Source organism: Artibeus jamaicensis, unplaced genomic scaffold, assembly GCF_021234435.1.
Source record: "Artibeus jamaicensis isolate MK-2021 breed Jamaican fruit bat unplaced genomic scaffold, CSHL_Jam_final contig_760, whole genome shotgun sequence".
In the NCBI taxonomy this organism is placed as follows: domain Eukaryota; kingdom Metazoa; phylum Chordata; class Mammalia; order Chiroptera; family Phyllostomidae; genus Artibeus; species Artibeus jamaicensis.
In genome coordinates, this window is record NW_026521955.1 from 1,134,230 (window position 1) to 1,152,788 (window position 18,559).

General features: G+C 41.2%; 1 pseudogene; it reads left to right on the forward strand.

The window, feature by feature from the left end:
• Positions 1–9,885: 9,885 nt before the first annotated feature.
• Positions 9,886–11,913, forward strand: LOC119062919 (28S ribosomal protein S7, mitochondrial-like; annotated as a pseudogene).
• The last annotated feature ends 6,646 nt before the right edge of the window (positions 11,914–18,559 follow it).

The window sequence follows — 18,559 nt, forward strand, 5'->3', positions numbered from 1 at the left end:
AAGTGTACTTCTATTTCTAACTGTCCGTCTCATGTAGCTGCTAAAGTCAAGCTGCTAGGGTACTCGGTCTGAGGAGGATTTGCATGGAAAGACCATTTGTTTGTCTTAAGGCTTCTTCAGTGAAAAGCAGTGTGGTTTCCTTCTATGCTGGAGACAGAGGTGCATTTAGGGGGGACATTGCTGGCCTTGACTGATTTCCCTGACATGTGGCTGTCACACAGTTCCATGGCCTGTCCAGTCCGTCTTCTGTCTTGGGGAGCAGCAGCCCTGGCCTTCAAGGAAATAGATCTAGATCCTTCTTTGTTCTTCAATTTGGCTTGAAATGAAATATCCAAATAATATTGCTAATGATGTAGGTATGGACTTCCCAATACTTCCTTCCCTCATCTTTCTTCCTGATTATGAATATTTAGACCACATCCTAATTATCTACTTTTTAAAAATCCAGTAGAATCATGATTTAAAAACTCAGCTGAAGATTTCCGTGAATTCTCATCTCCCACTCTCTTCTCATAAATTTCCTTCCTGTGGATTCTAAAGGATTGACAGAATATTGAGCTGATCAAAAGCAAAATGTATCTTTAAACACCAAACATTAGTTTCAATAAATTTTTGGGATTTTTCTCTATATTGGTATTACAAAATTTCAGGATTTCCAGTTAGATGTGTGGAAAAATATATTTAAAGTAATAGGAAAATCATATCTGCAAATTCCAAAAGAGATTATTATGCAAAAATTCATTAAAACCAATGTGTTGTCAGTAAAATGACTTAATTTCTTGTCATCTACATAAAACTTTGTTTTTTCCCCCTTGATCTTGACTACATGTGGCTTTATCCTGTTAACCATAACACATTTTTAATAGAAAGGTTTCCCTTAATTAGGGGGAAATCATTAGTTCCCTTGTATAATAAGGGAAATCATTAGTTCCCTTGTATAATTTTTTTCTCTCTCAACGAGAGAAAAAATATATGAGAAATAAACTGTGTTAAATTAGATGGAAAGTAATTTACACAATTTTCTGTATAGCTCATCTGTAAATATCATTTTCTCTTGTCTGTGTATAATACTAAACATCATGAGTGTTTCGTCGGGGTAGCCCATGCTGAAGCAAAGTAAGTAATCTTTGTGTGTGAGTTATACCCATGGGCTGTACTAAACCCATCTTTGTTTCCAGGGTTGCTTAACGTTAAGGGTTCAGATTAGAAAAAAATAGTGGTTTGGAAAAGAGTCTTTAAAGATTGCTCACTCTTTTAATATGCAGAGAAAGACCAAATACAGGGGTGGGCAAAAGTAGGTTTACTGTGTCATTGTGACATTCTTTTGAGTTAATTAAGCTACTGTAATAATTATCACCTCGATGTCTTTTTCCATATGAATAACTGTAAACCTACTTTTGCCTATGCCTGCATTTTGAGCATAATCTTAATGTTACTAATATAATTAATAAAGCTTCACAAGACAGTCAGCATTAACGTATTTTATTATAACATTGAAATCAGAAAGAAACATGGGGGCTGTAGTAGGATTTCCCACTGTTAGTTCACAAATAATAATATTTAAGTACAAAACATTAAATCAACGTAATTATGGCTCTTATACATTAAGAGTCAGTTAGCAATAATACTGAAAACATCTAAATTGCTAAATAGTAGAGGAATGTCCTCCTATGTAGTTAAGCTGCACTGAAATAGAAACGTCTACACTGAAGTCGGGGCACTGTTCTCTGAAGAACAAATCAGACTTCCGCAGTTAGTTTGACAAAGACGCCTGAAGTCTAAATGTATAAAGTTGACTGTCATACACAGCGACCCCTCTAGGCCTCCCCTCCGCTGGGTTCACGCCTCTCTCGTAAGGGGAGTTTCTTGAAGGCTTATGTGAGAGCCGCTGAGCAGAAGAGTAAATTTCCTAATGTTTCTCTCGCTTCAGGGAGGAAGTAAAAAAGAGAAGAAAGACTTAAAAACATATTCTTTTTTTTGCCAATAGTTTCTGAAGTCTCAGTGTGGTTAGGTGAAATTTGAATATGTCAAGTCTAGGAGTACTGGAGCAGCTGCCAGTTTCCTACTGTAGAAAAAATGGTTGTCTTACAGTGGGTCCAGATGGACACCTCAAGATATCTGAAAGTTTCACCAGGGGGTTTCAGACTTTCTATAAGAAAAAAAATAATTGGAAATTGTTCATTGTGAATACATTAGATTTGTACAGACAAAACATGCATGAAGTGCAATTATAGCCAGTATTGCTATATTAGTATGAATGTTAATAGCATGTTTGTTTTTGAAATGGGTTATGCATTCTGATAAATGTCTGCTTTAATCTAGTCATCTGTGTATCACTTGTCTAAGTACTCTCATTTAAGATGCCATATCCCTTCTTGTAGCAATAAAGGGGTAAAGCAACATTAATATTAAATAATTAGAAAAACAAAAGGGGAATGATTAAACATATTTACATAATTGAAATAACACTGTGTCGCAGTGGGAAATCGGGACAATGTTGTCTCCTTTCAAAGTAATTCATAATTCAGATTTTTAATTATGGCATATTCATTCATTTAAAGATGATTCTGGATGAGAGGGCCACTAATGAAATACAATCATTAGCATCTAAACAAAGTAATTTACAAAGTCTCCTTTAGGGGAAAAGATTTCTAGAACATCATCAATCACACAAGATATGCAAAAACAAGCAATTAAACCACACACAAGAACTACAACAGCCTTATATATCACTAATGTACACATGAAAACATAACTGATTACAATGATTAGACTAGGGTAGTGTGGTTAATTTGTATTTTATGTAGTGATTTTATGGAAGAATGCACCCGGACAGGCACTTTACACACAGGGGAACTTCGTTTCATTAATACTCACTTGAAACACGTGACCAAACCCTTCTGCCCCCACCCCCCCCCCCAAAAAAAAACAAACTTGAATTTTGAATTGTTGCCTGGACATCCATGTGGGATCAAAACCCTGCATACTTTAATAAAACATCTTCCTTTATTCTCACCTCTTTTTGCCTGCTACTTGATTTTATAAACTGGAAAAGCGGGATTAGGAAAGTATTTTGTGTGAGGCAGGTGCTGCTCTGGTTTCTCATTATCTGTTCAAATCCTGCTTTAGGCTTCCAGCGGCAAAGCGCTTCCAGCCATCAGAGGGTCAGTGATTTGCTGGCTCTGCCTCCATACACACAATTACAGATCATTAAGCATGAAGCAGGACTGAATGGATAGGACAATTCTCTGACTTTTAACGTCTGTGTATAGTATCTTGCCAAATGGACCCACAAAGAGGCTGGTTTCAAACACGGCTGCTACAGGTGACATTATAATCTTGTTGAAAACCTACTACTTCCTTCTGCCCGTGGGTTTTTCTTCGTGAAGGTGGAAGGCAGGCTTAGGGGTAAAAGGAGAAGGACTTAGGAGAGTGGTGGTGTGTGGAGGAGGAGGGAGTCCACGGAGGAGGCTGCCACCCCTGGTGTAAGCTGAGCCGCCTTCTATAACCACCAGCTACGGAAGCCAAAATATGCTCTATTGGGTACTCAAAGGATAAAAATACTGGTTAATTTTCAACAGTGCTCCTTCATTTGACTTCACAATTTACAACAGCGAACATTAATGCAGGAATGGCTTGGTTGAGGAGGAGTTTAAAATTAGAGCCCCTCTTCTCATTAGCCCCAACAGCCTGACCCAGGGTGACTGAGAAGCAATTTGTCGCCAGATTCTCATTTTGCTTCTGTTATGGCTCCTTGTAAATGAAGCGTGGCAATTTATTGTAGCACCTCTAGGAGTCAAGAACATAATGTGTAAAACACATACAAAAAAAATCTTTCTTCACATTCATTAACACCCAGCACATAGAGGCTGTTCACTTTTCCCTCTAATGAAGGAGGGGGATCTTAAATCTAAAGCTTTCTATCATGTGAAGAAGTCCTCTTCAGGCCATTAGACAGAGGCTGAGTTGGCTTGAAGAAAGGTCATTGACAAAAACAGAGAAGGGCAATATGAGGAAAAATAGAAAATGGATAAAAGAAGAGACTTTAGATGCCTCAGAGAATGGAAAGTACATTTTTGGCATCAATGATCAACCCTCCGTGTCCCTCAGTGTACTTTCTGTTGTCAGCGAAGAAAAGAATATCTGGCTTTTTATTTCGCTAGAAATTGCTTTAGTGTTTGGCCAATTCTTATTTCTTCACCCTTGATCTGACCTTGCAAGAGGCATTAAATTAGGTTCATTTGAAGAGAATATTGTCTATGATCTTTAAAACATGTTTGCTTATTTTCGCTCCCTTCCCCCGCAGCCTTTACAAGAAATTACATGGCTGTGATTTTAATGCATTCTGATTGTGTAACCGGCTGCTCTGGCCCAGGGCAGGCCGTGGGCTTTTATCTTACTTCCGTGATTAATTCTGATTAATGGTTTGGTTGTGCAGGGTCGCACAAATGGCACCTCCAGATGAACCTAATAACAAATTACTATATGGAAAAAATTGCAAGAGGGTCCAGGATTGCCCTTTTGGATTAAATGCTGAATGTTGCCATACAGTGTACTTAGATGCTCTTACCCACTTTATGATGTAGTAATAGGCACTCAATATTTACAGTAATAATAGCGGTCTTTAAAAACTAATCTTAGAAAAAGTGACATTATGAGTTTATAGAACCAGGTGAAAATGTCAGTGAAATCTGAAAGATGCTCTTTTGAGAATTTACTGAGTGTTTACAAAGTGCCAGGAATTAAATGAATTAACTAAGTTACTCCTCACAACACAAATCAGTATAATTAAAGTAGGAATAGTAGGTTACATGTAGTAAAAGAGAGTAAAATATCATCTTACCTCCTCTCCACTATGCAGATGAGGAAGCTGAGGCTCAGAGAGGTTAAGGTACAGGCTCAACATTGAGAGTTAGGAAGGGGTGGAGGCCGTCTTTTACCAAGGCCTGCGTGTGTCGTCCCAGTGCTTTCACTGAGGGCACTTCTTGTTCTAAACTCCAGTGACAACTTCCTCTTATTGTCTCTTTTAGACATAACAAACATCTATACTTCTTGATGCTACACATTAAATTTTTCTCTTTATAATATTATGGTTTATAGTACTAAAGTACTTAAACTTCATTTTACTGAATGTATCAAATATATTGTAGGAAGTAAAACATGACTGTCTCTTTTCCACCTAACCCAAATAACCAACATCCATTTTCATGTTGCTTTATTTTCTATTGCTTACCATTCATAATACCACTCTTAGTATATCTGAGATTTATTTTTTAATATATTTTATTGATTGTGCCATTACAGTTGTTCTATTCCCCCCTTCATTCCCCTCCACCCTGCACACCCCCTCCCCCACCATTGCCCCCCCTTTAGTTTATGACCACGTGTCTCAAGTTCTTTAGATTCTATATCTCCCCTACTATTCTTGCCCTCCCCCCTATCTATTTTCTACCTACCGTCTATGCTACTTATTCTCTGTACCTTCTCCCCCCTTCTCCTCCCACTCCCCTGTTGCTAACCCTCCATGTGTACTAGCTGTCCTCTTAGTTTGCTTTTGTTTTAGGTGTGGTTGTTAATAACTGTGAGTTTGCTGTCCTTTCACTGTTCATCTTTTTTATCTTCTTTTTTTTAGGTAAGTCCCTTTAACATTTCATATAATAAGGGCTTGATGATGATGAACTCCTTGAATTTGATTTTATCTGAGAAGCACTTTATCTGCCTTTCCATTCTAAATGAAAGCTTTTCTGGATAGATCAATCTTGGATGTAGGTCTTTGGATTTCATGACTTGGAATACTTCTTTCCAGCCCCTTCTTGCCTGTAAGGTCTCTTTTGAGAAATCCGCTGACAGTCTGATGGGAACTCCTTTGTAGGTGACTGTCCCCTTAGCTCTTGCTGCTTCTAGAATTCTCTCCTTCATTTTAATCTTGGCTAATATAATGATGATGTGCCTTGGTGTGTTCCTTTTTGGGTCCACCTTCTTTGGTGGACCCAAAACTCTCTGTGCTTCCTGAATTTCCTGGAAGTCTATTGCCTTTGCCAGATTGGGGAAATTCTCCTTTATTATTTGTTCAAATAAGTGTTCCACTCGTGGCTGTTCCTCTTCCCCTTCTGGCACCCCTATAATTCAAATGTTGGAACGTTTAAAGGTGTTCTGGAGGTTCCTAAGCCTCTCCCCACTTTTTTGAATTCTTGTTTCTATATTCTTTTCTGTTTGGTCATTTTTTTTCCCTCCTTCTGGTCCACTCCTTTGATTTGAGCCCCAGTTTCCTTTCCATTACTGTTGGTTTCCTGTGCATTTCCATTCATTTCAATTAGTTTAGCCTTCATATATTTCTCTAATTTGTGACTACAATCAACCAGTTGTGTGAGCATCCTGATCACCAGTGTTTTGAACTGTGCATCTGAAAGTTTGGCTATTTCTTCATTGCTTAGATTTATTGGCTCTGGGGCTCTAAGTTGTTCTTGAGCCATGTTTTGATCTGTTCGTTTCTGTTAGGTATGAGGAGCAGAGCCTTAGTTGTTCACCAGGGTGGGGCCACCCACGTCGCTGGTTTGTGACGCTATAGGTGGGGGCGGGGTCAGAGAGGGACAATGGCTGTCCCCTCTGCCACTTGCTGCCACTGAGGCCTGCACGGTCTGTCTCACCGCTCCCTCCTTTACCGGTTTATCAGTTTGGCTGAAGGGTTTGTTGTTGTCAGACTTCTGTGAAGTTCAATTTTCTGTGATTTTGGCTGCGTTTTTGTTGCTAAAACTTTGTTGTTTTTAAACTTGGTTGTGGGAGGAGGCACAGTGCTTCCACCTACGCCTCCATCTTGGCGGAAGTCTCTATATCTGAGATTTGGATTGACATTGCTTTTAGCCAGTTGAACTTTGGTTGTTATTTATTTATTTATTTATTTATTTAATTAATTTTTGAGGAACATCAGTGTATGGTTTCCTCTCACATGCCCCACACTGGAGAACCTGGCCCACAACCCAGGCATGTGTCCTGACTGGGAATCAAACCAGTAATCCTTTGGTTCACAGGCCAGCGCTCAGTCTACTGAGATAAGCCAGTGCTATTTATTTACTTATTTAAGAGAGGGGAAGGGAGGGAGAAAGAGAGAGTAAGAAACAGTGATGTGAGAGAGAATCATCAGTTGGTTGCCTCTTGTATGCACCTTGATGGGGGACTGAACCCAAAACTTAGACATGTTCCTTGACTGGGAGTTGAACCAGCAACCTCTTGCTTTGTGAGATGACACCCAACCAACTGAGCCACACTGGCCAGGGCTGAGCCCTGACTTTTATTTATTTTATTTGTCCTTGTTCGTAAACAGCACATCTACTGACTAAGCATGGTTAATATTTGAAAGTCAAAACTTGACACAGAAAAAGAAGTAGAAGTGAAGAAAATTTGAGAACAGTTGTTTTAAGCATTTTGGGCGTTATAACAAGAATAGCATAAACGGGGTGGCTTATAACAACATATATTTACTCCTAACAGTTCTAGAGGCTGGAAGTCTGAGATTGGAGTGCCCGCATGGTCAGATTCTAGTGCGGGCCCTGTTCCTGGTTGCAGATGACTGCCTTCTTACTGTGCCCTCATGTGACAGAAAGTCAGCTAGCTGATTCTCTGGCTTCTTATAAGGCACTAATCCTATTCCTGAGGATTCCACCCTAAAATATGTGGATACCCTAATTACAAAGGCCCTGCCTTCAAATACCATCGCATTGAGATTAGGGTTTCCACATATGAATTTTGGGGAGTCGCATACATTTAATTCACAACATCAATTCAACTAAAAATTCTTTTGTTACAATTCTCAGTTTCTCTCTGCTTTAGAGTCTCAGGTCAGTGTCTAGTGCTGCGGGAATCTGGCGGTGCTAACTGCTACCTGTAGCTCATTCCTGGATGGGATCTCAGATTACCTCACCTGGGCAGCTGCCGCCACCCAAAAACTGCATGAGACAGAACTCAATCAACGTAACAATTGTGATACTGTAATTCATAAGGAATATGTATTTGATGTTTTCCCCATTTCTGACACAGAGCTTCTAAATTCTTTGGAATTTCCTAAATAATGAGAGCTATAAAGTTGTCTCTCTTTTGTTGTTCATGAGGTGACTTTTGGACTGCACCTAAAGATAAGAGTTGGTTGCCAGTGGAGACAGCCATGTGATCAGAGGGCTGGAACTTGCATCCTACCCCCAACTTCTGGGAGTAGGAGAGGGGCTAGTGACTGAGTTCAACCATCAATGGCCAGTTCTTTCATCAATCATACCCATGTAATGAAGTCTCCATAATGCCCCCCAAAAAGGGTTTTCCAAACTGCAGGCCATGGGCTGCACGCAGCCCAGGATGGCTGTGAATGTGGCCCAAAACAAAATTGTAAATTTATTTAAAACATTATGAGATCTATTAATGATTACGTGTTGCAATGTATTTTATGTGTGGCCCAAGACAACTCTTCTTCCAGTGAGGCACAGAGATGCCAAAGGTCTGGACACCTCTGCCCAAAAGGATTGGAGTCAGAGAGTTTCTGGGTTGATGACCGTGTGGAGGTGATGATGGGAGCGTGGCAGAGGGTATGGAAGCCTCATGACTCTTCCCACATATCTCGTCCTATGCCTCTCTTTCATGTGGCTGATCCCGAGTCACCCTTTTGTAATATACTGGTAATCTAGTAAGTAAAATGTTTCTCTGAGTTCTCTGAGCCACCTTAGTAAATTAAACAAACCCAAGAAAGGGGTCATTGAAACCTCTAATCAATAGTCTTTGGGTCTGAAACCTAAACGACACCTCGGGCTTGCCATTGGCATTTGAAGCAGAGGGGGCATTGTGAGGTGAGGACAGTCTTACAGAACTGGATTCTTAACCTGTGGAATCTGATTCTATCTTGGGCAGACATTGTTGGAAGGGAACCCCTGCCATTGGAAATTGGAGGCAGGATACCCTTAATAGTAAAAGAATACTAGCAGCTGCTCAATGTACAGCTGAATCCCAGGCTCACCTGTGATTGTGTGTATGTAGTTCTCAGACTATTGACTCCAATGAAAGAGACATGTCAACCTTAGTGTACTTCTAAGGGACAGCACAGTCCTGCCATAAGGAAGGTTACACAAGTTGTTGCTGAAGGAATGATTCTTTTTTAATCTGAAAGAGTCATAGAGCATCTGCATTCTGCAGGCCTCAGACAAACCTGAGCAAATGTGACATTGACCAGGAACTGGTGGCCAAGCAACTTCTAATAATCTATTATTTCACTTAGAGCCATTCGATTCCTTTGAATTAACTATCATTTTCTCACCATAATTCTTATTATTTTAAATAGAATGTGATTTCTAATGGATAAGAGATGTTATCCCACAAAATGCTTTGTGTACAATAATCACTAAATAATAATTGTGGGTTCATAATCTAAACTTCTATTGATTTCTTAACTGATTCAAAAAAACATGTATTTGTACCTCCTATGTACAGCTAGGTGCTGAGCTAGATTCTGGAGATAGAAGAAACTTAAGAACAATGAGACAAAGAAAAATATGGGAATAGGAAGATAGTGTTCTCACTGATAATCTTCTAAACTGAAGAGCCAAAAGTTTTGTCTGTATACCTGGCTATCCAAGATCGTGCAGTTGATATATTGAGAGGATTGACTGGGTTTCTTTCTTACCTTCTACAAAACTGCTTTGGTGTGGTTTGGACTCGAAATACAAATTATTAAATCAATCATGCTTAGAGATTAAAACATACATTCAGTATCTTCAGTTTAGTCCCACTCAGTTAAATCCCAATACGACTTCTATACAAAAGTGCTGGAGGGTTGTTCTGTGTGCCCATAAAGCCTTCTCTATTCTAGTTCTTTCTTCTTTAAATCACATTTCCTCTTTCTGTAAAAGCATGCGAACAACAAGAGCCACTGTGAAGGTAAATTTCGAAGTATCTCACTCCCATGGGGCCCTAGAAATCTGTTCATATGGGCACATATCTTTGTAAAATTTGCTAAAAGAAGGTATCCTAACCACTGGGGTTATACTCCACATTTTTCCAATTCAACTTCTCATCCATCACACTTCCACTCAGGTAGGGTGGCATCATGGCCTTGAGCAATTCTTGGATACGACTAAGGGGAAGCTGATTTTAAATGCATTGTTTGAACTCAGCAGGATCCATCTTGGTGGTTTGTAATAACTATGTGTAGAGTTAAATTATTCTAGCCACTATAGTCCTGATTTGAATTTTGAAGTGAAAAACATGGACTTTCAGAGGACTCTGAATAGCCAAAACAATTTAAAAAAGAATAAAGTTGGAAGCTTCCTTTTCTGACTCAAAAACAATACAAAGCTATAGTAACTTAAACAGTGTGGTATTGGGATAAGGAGATAGACCAACAAAATAGCATTGAGAGCCCCCAAGCAAATCTTCATATATGGTCAAGTATTGAAGGAAAAGTATTAAAGAGGTATGTTAGGCAGTTAGGTATTATAAACACTACATTATTCTTATAGATTTGTGATACCTTAGTAGCTTTTGATTTGACTCCTTATTCCAAATAAATATTCACTTTCATGCCTAATTTTGTATTCATAATTTTAATGTTTTTTTTTTTCCTGGAAAGGTCTTTCCCCAATTATGTAAACTTCAGGCCCCATAAAACCTGTACTGACCTCTGAAAACCAGGTAGGGGGTCTCCACTCACTCAAATAGCACATTAAATGACAAGTGGAGCGAGGCTGGGTTCCGGCTGCACCGGCTGCACCGGCTGCCTCAGCTGGGCACCCTCTGCACAAGGCAGGTACATACCGATAACTCTGCACAGCAGCCCCATCACTTGCTATACAAGATATTTCAAGCGGGGCTCAATCTGTTCCGTACGAAGTAAGACTCTCTTCTCCTAGACACTATAGTTGTAGTACAAGTTTTTAAAAAACATATTAATGATGGTAGTTTAGGCCCTGAAGTGATTTAACACTATGTTCTCATTAATCTAAACATATTGAGCAAGTGATACCACTGAGGGTTGTGCCAGACTGAGGTAGATAATGGGAGGGTGTTCCTTTGGACCTTGGAGTGAGAGACTCTTAACGCCCAAATTACTGACATGATGTGTGGGTTTAGGTCCCTGTGAATACTGTTCCCGGTCTCCTGTCACTCGCTCAGGCACTTCCAGGGCTGCCAGGGTGGAGGCCATGTGCAGGGTGGTCAGGCCTAGTGTCAGGTGTGTGGGGTGTGGGCCTGCAGGTTCCAGCACTAACCCAGTGATGTGAAGCGCTCTGGTTCTGATACGGGGGTCCTCAGCCTGACAAGGGTTGTCGCTGCAAGCCCTTGGCAGAGCTGACTGAAAAGTTTAAACAGGAGCTCAGGAACACTCAGTTTATGAAAGTTGCCCCAGCAACATAAACGTGCTCTGTGTTCGAAGACCCATTGATCAGTCAATTCACCAGCATGATGATGAAAGGAGGAAACAAAGTACTGGCCAGATCCTCTAGGACACAGACTCGGGAAGCTGTGAAGAGGAAGCAGTTTGGGGCATCCTGTGCTGCTTCTGCAGGAAAACAGGCAACCATTGAATGCAACCCCTGTACCGTCTTTCACCAAACACTGAAAACACGTGAGCCTGGGATTCGACTGGTACCCCTCCTGAAGAGTGGCCGTTGATGGTGGCTATCAGGTCCCTGTGCTGCTACCCAACCTGCATGGCAGCTTCTCAACCACGAACTGGATGATTACTGACTGAGGTGGATGTAAAATTGGGAGAAGCAACAGCAGCAGATGCTGATGCCAGAGAAGCTGTTGCTTGATCTGCTGGAGGCTTTTTTACAACCAGGACCCTGTGATCAAGGGGAACTATGGGCCCCCTTGATGGGGTCTCAGATGGGTCTCAGATGGCTGAGGTCAACCGTGCCCTGGCACCACCGCAGGTGGTAAGGAGGGGAGAGGATCCAGGAGGAGGCCAGTGCTCTCTGCTGCAAGATATAAGTAATGTGGGCCACTGCTACATCGGTAAAGTACCTGTGGGTTAAGCATGTGGTTCCTTTTTGAGGGCAAACAGGCCTCACAGGAAGGAGGGGGCAGTAAGTTTATTGCTTGTTAGTCCTTTCTTTGTGGGTTAAAACTTGCTCTCCCTGCCCCATTTCCTTGCAAAGCGAGAACACATCGACTTAGATTTTCCCAAGAAACTTAGGGCCCACTCAGCCTTCTCCTCGCTCTACTTGAGAAGGAACTTAAGATCATATGAAAGGAAGCAATTTTAATGCCAGAAAGGTTTATTAGAGAGTTCTCACCCTAAATTGTAGTATGTGATGCGGTACTGTCATTCATTCAAACTGAGTGGGTGAAGAGAAAAATTATTGATTGCTTACTCCGTGTAAGGCCCTGTGATAACCAAAAAGATGAGTTAGGTTAGATTCTGTCCTTAAGTGACAGTCTAGTAGGGGAGCTAAGATACAGCCATATGTTAGTACAACATAGTATAAAGAATGGTAAGTCTTAGGCCCTGAGAAAACATTTTGGGTAGAATGATCACATAGTGTATTGTTTAAACTGAAACACTTTTGAGAGTTAAAGAAGGTGCTGCTGATAATTAAGTTAAGATACAAAGTGGGGCAGGAAACCAAGACTTACAGTCGCCCTCATTGTGGGGAATTGTGGGGAATTGTGGAAGGGGAAGATCACAGTGGAGAGGGGCATCTGTGACAGATACTTTTATGTGGCAGTTTGACTGGATCAGGGGGTGCCCACATGTCTGACTAAGCATTTCTGGGTCCGTCCGTGAGGGCATTTCTGGATGAAATCAGCATTTGCATTAGTGGAGTCCATACAGCCGGCCACCCTGCCCAGTGTGGGTGGTCTCGCCTCATCTTAACTTGCCCATCTACTGAGATGCACATTACCAGCTCCCCTGTTTCTCAGGCCTTTGAACTTAAAGTGAATTTCACCACAGGCTGTCCTGAGTCTCTAGTTTGCAGAAGGCAGATTGTGGCACTTCTTATCCTCCATAATGGGGTGAGCAGTTCTTCATAGTAAATCTCCTTTTATATCCAATCAGTTCTGTTTCCCTGGAGAACCCTGACTCATACAGCATCCATGTTGCCTATAGAAACTGAGGCCCAGGGGACCAGTGAGTGAGATAATGATATGTGAAGAAAGCAGCAGATCACTGAATGCTGATCATCATATGTCTCAAGGTTGATAGGGCAGGGTGCTCCTGACCCCCAGAGAAATGTCCATTGTCCATTATCTTGTGAAGTGAAAAAACCCAGAGAGATGCTATTAAAATTATACATGTCTGAGCTGTGATGATTGTAATATCACGTGTCAAACTATTTTGCGGCAGTGGTCAAAAGCATTTTCTTATGAGATAATATTTTATGATCAAATATTGTTTTAAAATGGTAACATTATACTGTCTTTCCTACCTTTATCAGGGTGTCTGCAGCCTGAATAGTTGCTTAAAAATTATTATTTCCCTGTGTTCAACCCACATATCTGCAGGACAGGGTTGAGAACAGCCGAAGCCCAGAGTTTAGAAAAGACCAACTATTATGAGGAACATTCCATGGTCTATTTTAGATACTAAAATTCTGACAGCTTGCTCTGGTGACAACGATGTTAACAAGGGAAGAAAATGGCACTAATTTAATCTATTCTTATAGTTCATTCTAAAATGAGACTAGCATGACACCAAGTTATAATAATAAATACTATAGTAATTTTCACAATTCTTTCTACATGCTGTTCACAGTCCTTTCACATGCAAATTCGCCATCCATTGCTTCATGACAGTGATTTTAAGTGCATTAAAGAGTCCTGAATTTTCTTATACTTGATCTCCTAATTATGTTGCAGGAACATACACAGAATAGTACCATATGCTGGCATGTGTGTGGTTTGTAGGATTATTTCATACAGTGTGTTCCCCCTTCTCCGGCCAAAGCATTGGGGTTCTGGAACATAGGTTTCATTATTAAATTCAATTAATTTAACTATTACTCCTGTAATAATTAGTACAACCATAATAATCGAATACGAATCACTAGGACTAGTGAAAGAGAGGAGTAAAATTTGCCAAAAATTAAATCGTTGTGAAATTCGCAACATATCTTTGTTTTGTGATACAAATTTACTTTTATAGAAAGTTTTTTTAATAAGAGAACATTTATAAGATACATCATAGATTTTTAATTTTTGAGAACATGTTTGAAAAGGCTGTCTTATTATAACCATAAAAAAAGATCTTTAAGGTCTATACTTGTGGGTAACTCACTTACTTTCAGTGATTTTGGGTGGTGTTATAGGCTAGCACAGTGGTGTGAAGCACGGTATTGGTATTGTGTGAAAGAAAGTAGAAATGTTCATAGTTCTTTCTCAGCCAAGGCCAATGATCATTTCTTCATGTGTCAGGTAAGGAAAGCTAGTGGCTGACACATAGAATACTTAGGCCTACTGTTACTAGAAGGAGATGGGTTTTCAGTGGCTTCTAAGGGAATGAAGAGTGTGGCAAAAGCACTTCCCCTAACTTAATCTAGCGTATTACCCTTGCAAAGGTAGTATCCAAATTGAGCCCAAAGTAAATATATCGGAAAATTCTTCACTCACTCTGATGAGATTATGAAGAAGTGGTAATCAATCTCAGTATATGCTTTTGTTTTTAAATGCTGTGTCTGCTTAGTGATTCAATGATGAGAGATTGTAGGGCAGTGAATTACAGTGTCTACATTCTGGGAAATGGCTTTGTATGGTTTCCCCCTGTGGACAGAAAATTGGGACTGAAGGAGAGTTCCAGGCAATAGCCCTTCTTGTCCATTGCTTCAGCATCTTTCCCACCAGCAGTGAGAAGACCAGGCTCGGACTCCGTCAGAAACTTCTCTACCTGCTTGTTAAATTAATTAAGGGCTGTAGGTGTACCGTAGCCTCTGAATTCAGCTTCATAACCTTAATTATGCAGGAAAACAATACACTGTGTAAACTAGTACATACGAGACGTGACATAATTACCAGGGCAGGATGGACAGCATTTTGTTGAAGTGCTGCTTTCAAAGAGTCCTTTCAATGCTGAAAATATATTTTTTGTATTTGAGAGCTAATGTGCTGAATTGTTCTTTCAGAAACCTGATTCCAATTGCTCTAAAATGTCAGGTAGGTGGAAAATAATAAATTCTGTGTCTTCTGAGATAAAAACCACATTTTGTATCATACTGCTGGGCTGCACAATCGCTGTAATTTAGGAAGGTTGCTATTATTGTATGAGCAAACTTTTTTTTGTATTATTACTATTTATTTTAATGCAGGGACATATTCTCTAGTGCAGCATTTCCCAACCTTTCTGGCACCACAGGCCAGTTTCCTGGAGGAAGGTGGGGGAGAGCTCAGGTGAGCTTCATTCGTGGCCCCGCTGTGGATGGTCGGGGGCAGGGGAGGCTGGAGGCAGAACTGACGTGAGCTTTGCTTGTACCAGCCAGTTCCTTACGGGCCACCGCGAACTGTTACCGGTCAGCAGCCCAGGATTGGGGACTCTTCCTCTAGTAGACATAATGACAATGGCCTTGTATTAAAATTGTTTACCATCTGTTTGCTGAAAAATGTAAAATTAGAAATAGAAAAGATCTCCTATGTCATCTAGCCCAACGCAGGCAGGGCAGAGAAATAGATTATACCCTAAGGCAGCTTCGCCAGGGCAGCCAAAAATAGACCACACTCTTCACTCATCTCACTGAGTAACTTACAGGTGGCAGGATGAGACTGTTTGTGTCAATTCAGGAGGAAAACCAGTATTCCTGCTGATATTGGGAAAGAGGGGTACCAATTTGTTAGCTGAGGTCCCACCTTGAGGGTTTCAAGGTCAAAAGAAGTTTTTAAAATTTCTCACATTGGTCATGTCGAATTGTGTAATTATTTAGAGTTTCCCTGTTTAACTTCTCCAGTTATCTGTGTACATATACGAGCATTGGAACCAGGGTGGAGAACATTATTCTTTCACTCTGGAGAGAAAGAATAACAAAATACTGGACCGATCTAAATTTCACTTCTTCTTTCCCTTCTGAATTTTCCAGAGTTACAAAAGAGTAAGAAAGGCAAAAACTCCATAAGAGCAGAAAGAGCAGATGACACACAGGACTCCTAGATAATTCACACAAGAAATGAGCCTGCAGTCCTCAAGTGTTGAAGTCACATGATAGTGACAAAACTGAGTGAGCCCTCGGCAAAATTGTGAAACAGGCCTGGTTTCCATTCTCTTGGTTTCGGAGACATTTCTATTTCTTCCTGTACCCTTTCCCTGTCCTGTCACCCACTCCCCTTTTCCTACCCCAGGAGCACCCAAACTTCCCCTAGTCAGCGGGGATCTTCACCAAATTAAATTGAGGGGGGGAAACCCATGATGTTAAGTATTTATCCATCTGTTTTACAAATTCAATTTCTCTCCTCCACACCTTCTGTCAGACCTGCATTAGCAAAGGGGTTATTTAGCAAGTCTTAGTCACTTAAGAATTTCAAGGGCTTTCATACTAGTGATCATGGTGGGCAGCTGCTAGGTGTCCCCACCTCTTGGTGTTCCTGCCTGTGTGTATAACCCCCTTCCCCTCCTAGAATGTGAGCTGGACCTGGTGCCTTGCTTCTAACAAATAGGATGTGGCAAAAAACGATGAAGAGTCCCTTCTGAGATTAGGTTACAAGAAGATCCTGGCTTCTTTCTCAAGCTCTCTCTGGCACTTTCTCTGGCTTACTCGGAGAGAAGCAGGTTGCCATGTTAGAGGCACCCCATGCATGGTATCAGGCGGCCCCAACAGCCAGTGAGGAGCTGAGCGCTGCCAGTGACATGAGTGAGCATGAAAGCATCTCTTTTCTCTCTCGAGCCCTCAAAGATAGACACACATTGAGCTGACAGCTTGCCTGTGACTTCATGGAAGGCTGTGAGCCAGAGGCATCCAACTGAACTGTGCCCAGGTGCCCAACCCATAGAAACTGTGAGATAATAAATGTTCCTGATTTTAATCCTCTAAGTGTTTGGAAATCTATTACACAATAAATAAGAAACAATGAAGCATCTCATTTATTACATAAAACAAATTTCAGTCAAAATGATGTTAAATTGGTTAAACTAGTTGAGCAATTAGTTAAATCAGTAATGTTACATTGGAACTTACCAGGCAGACATTTGGTGTATGTGCTTGGCCGAGGAGCCAAAGGGTGAAGCTATCATCTGTGGCATTATGGCTGGATGCCTCTAAGTCAGAATCCCACAGAGGCAGAATGATATGGCAGTCCCCCGCCTCTGACCCCCACCACCCCCGTAGCCTCCCAGTCTGTTGGCTTCAGAGAGCTGCCCTAGCTGTCCCCACAGGCAGGCTGTAGCCCTCACCTGTATGGCACACTCACGCCCTGCTGCCCTGGTTGGGCTGGAGAGAGCCCTTCACCTGGAAATGGGATGTGGTAGAAAGGGGGCCCCCTTGTGGGTCAGGAAACAGCAGGCTCATGGTGGATCTGGGGCTAAACCATTCCTGGACAACCTGCTTCCGTGAGTTCCAATGGTTGGAACATGTGGTTAGACTGGTGAGTTCTAAAAGTTGGAACACAGGGAAAATGAGGCTAAATTTGTGATTTTTGATCCACTTATAAACCCAGGTAGTCTTAGCTTTTGTGCTGACCACAGATTATGCCATTTTAGCCTGGTTTGTAAATTTTACCTTTCATTCTAAGGGAATGAAGTTTTACTTGACTGTGGAACCCTTTTTAAAGCAGAATCTTATGAGACTAGTGCTGTAAGGAACACACTTTCAGAAACATTGATAAGGTATTTCCTGTTATCAAACATACAGATTATTGGAAGTTTTTAGTTAATGTAAATAACTTTCATTTTTGAGAATATCTTGAATTATTTTGTAAGTACTTACCTAAAAAAGAAATGGCTGGATAAAATAGCATGTTCAAAATTTTTAATATAAATTCTCTACTTGCTCTTCAGAAGCATTACTCACAGACTTCCGGCCAAGATGGAGGCATGGGTAGATACACTGTGCCTCCTCGTACAACCAAAAGAAGGACAACAATTTAAAAAACAAAAAACAACCAGAACTGACATAAAATCAAACTGTATGGAAGTCCGACAACCAAGGATTTAAAGAAGAGACATTTATCCAGACTGGTAGGAGGGGCAGAGTTGGGCAGCTGGGTGGCAAGGACTTGTGGCAAGGCAGTAGCTGGCGGACCAGTCGAGGTGGCAGCTGGCAGAGTGGAAGATCCCACATCTGTGTGTGGATAAACTGGGAGGATAAACTGGGGAGTGAGACAGATCAGGCTCCCCAGGGTTCTAGCTCAGCAAAATAAAGCCTCAAACCTCTGACCAAAAACACCTGTGGGGGTTGAGGCAGCAGCGGGAGAATCTCCCAGCCTCACAGGAGAGTTCGTTGGAGAGACCCACAGGGTCCTAGAACATACACAAGCCCACCCACCCAGGAACCAGCACCAGAAGGGCCCAACTTGATTGTGAATAGTGGGGAAAGTGACTGAAAACCGGCAGAGCTGTGCGAGGAGCATTACTCCCTCTCAGACCCCTTCCCCACATACACAACACAGC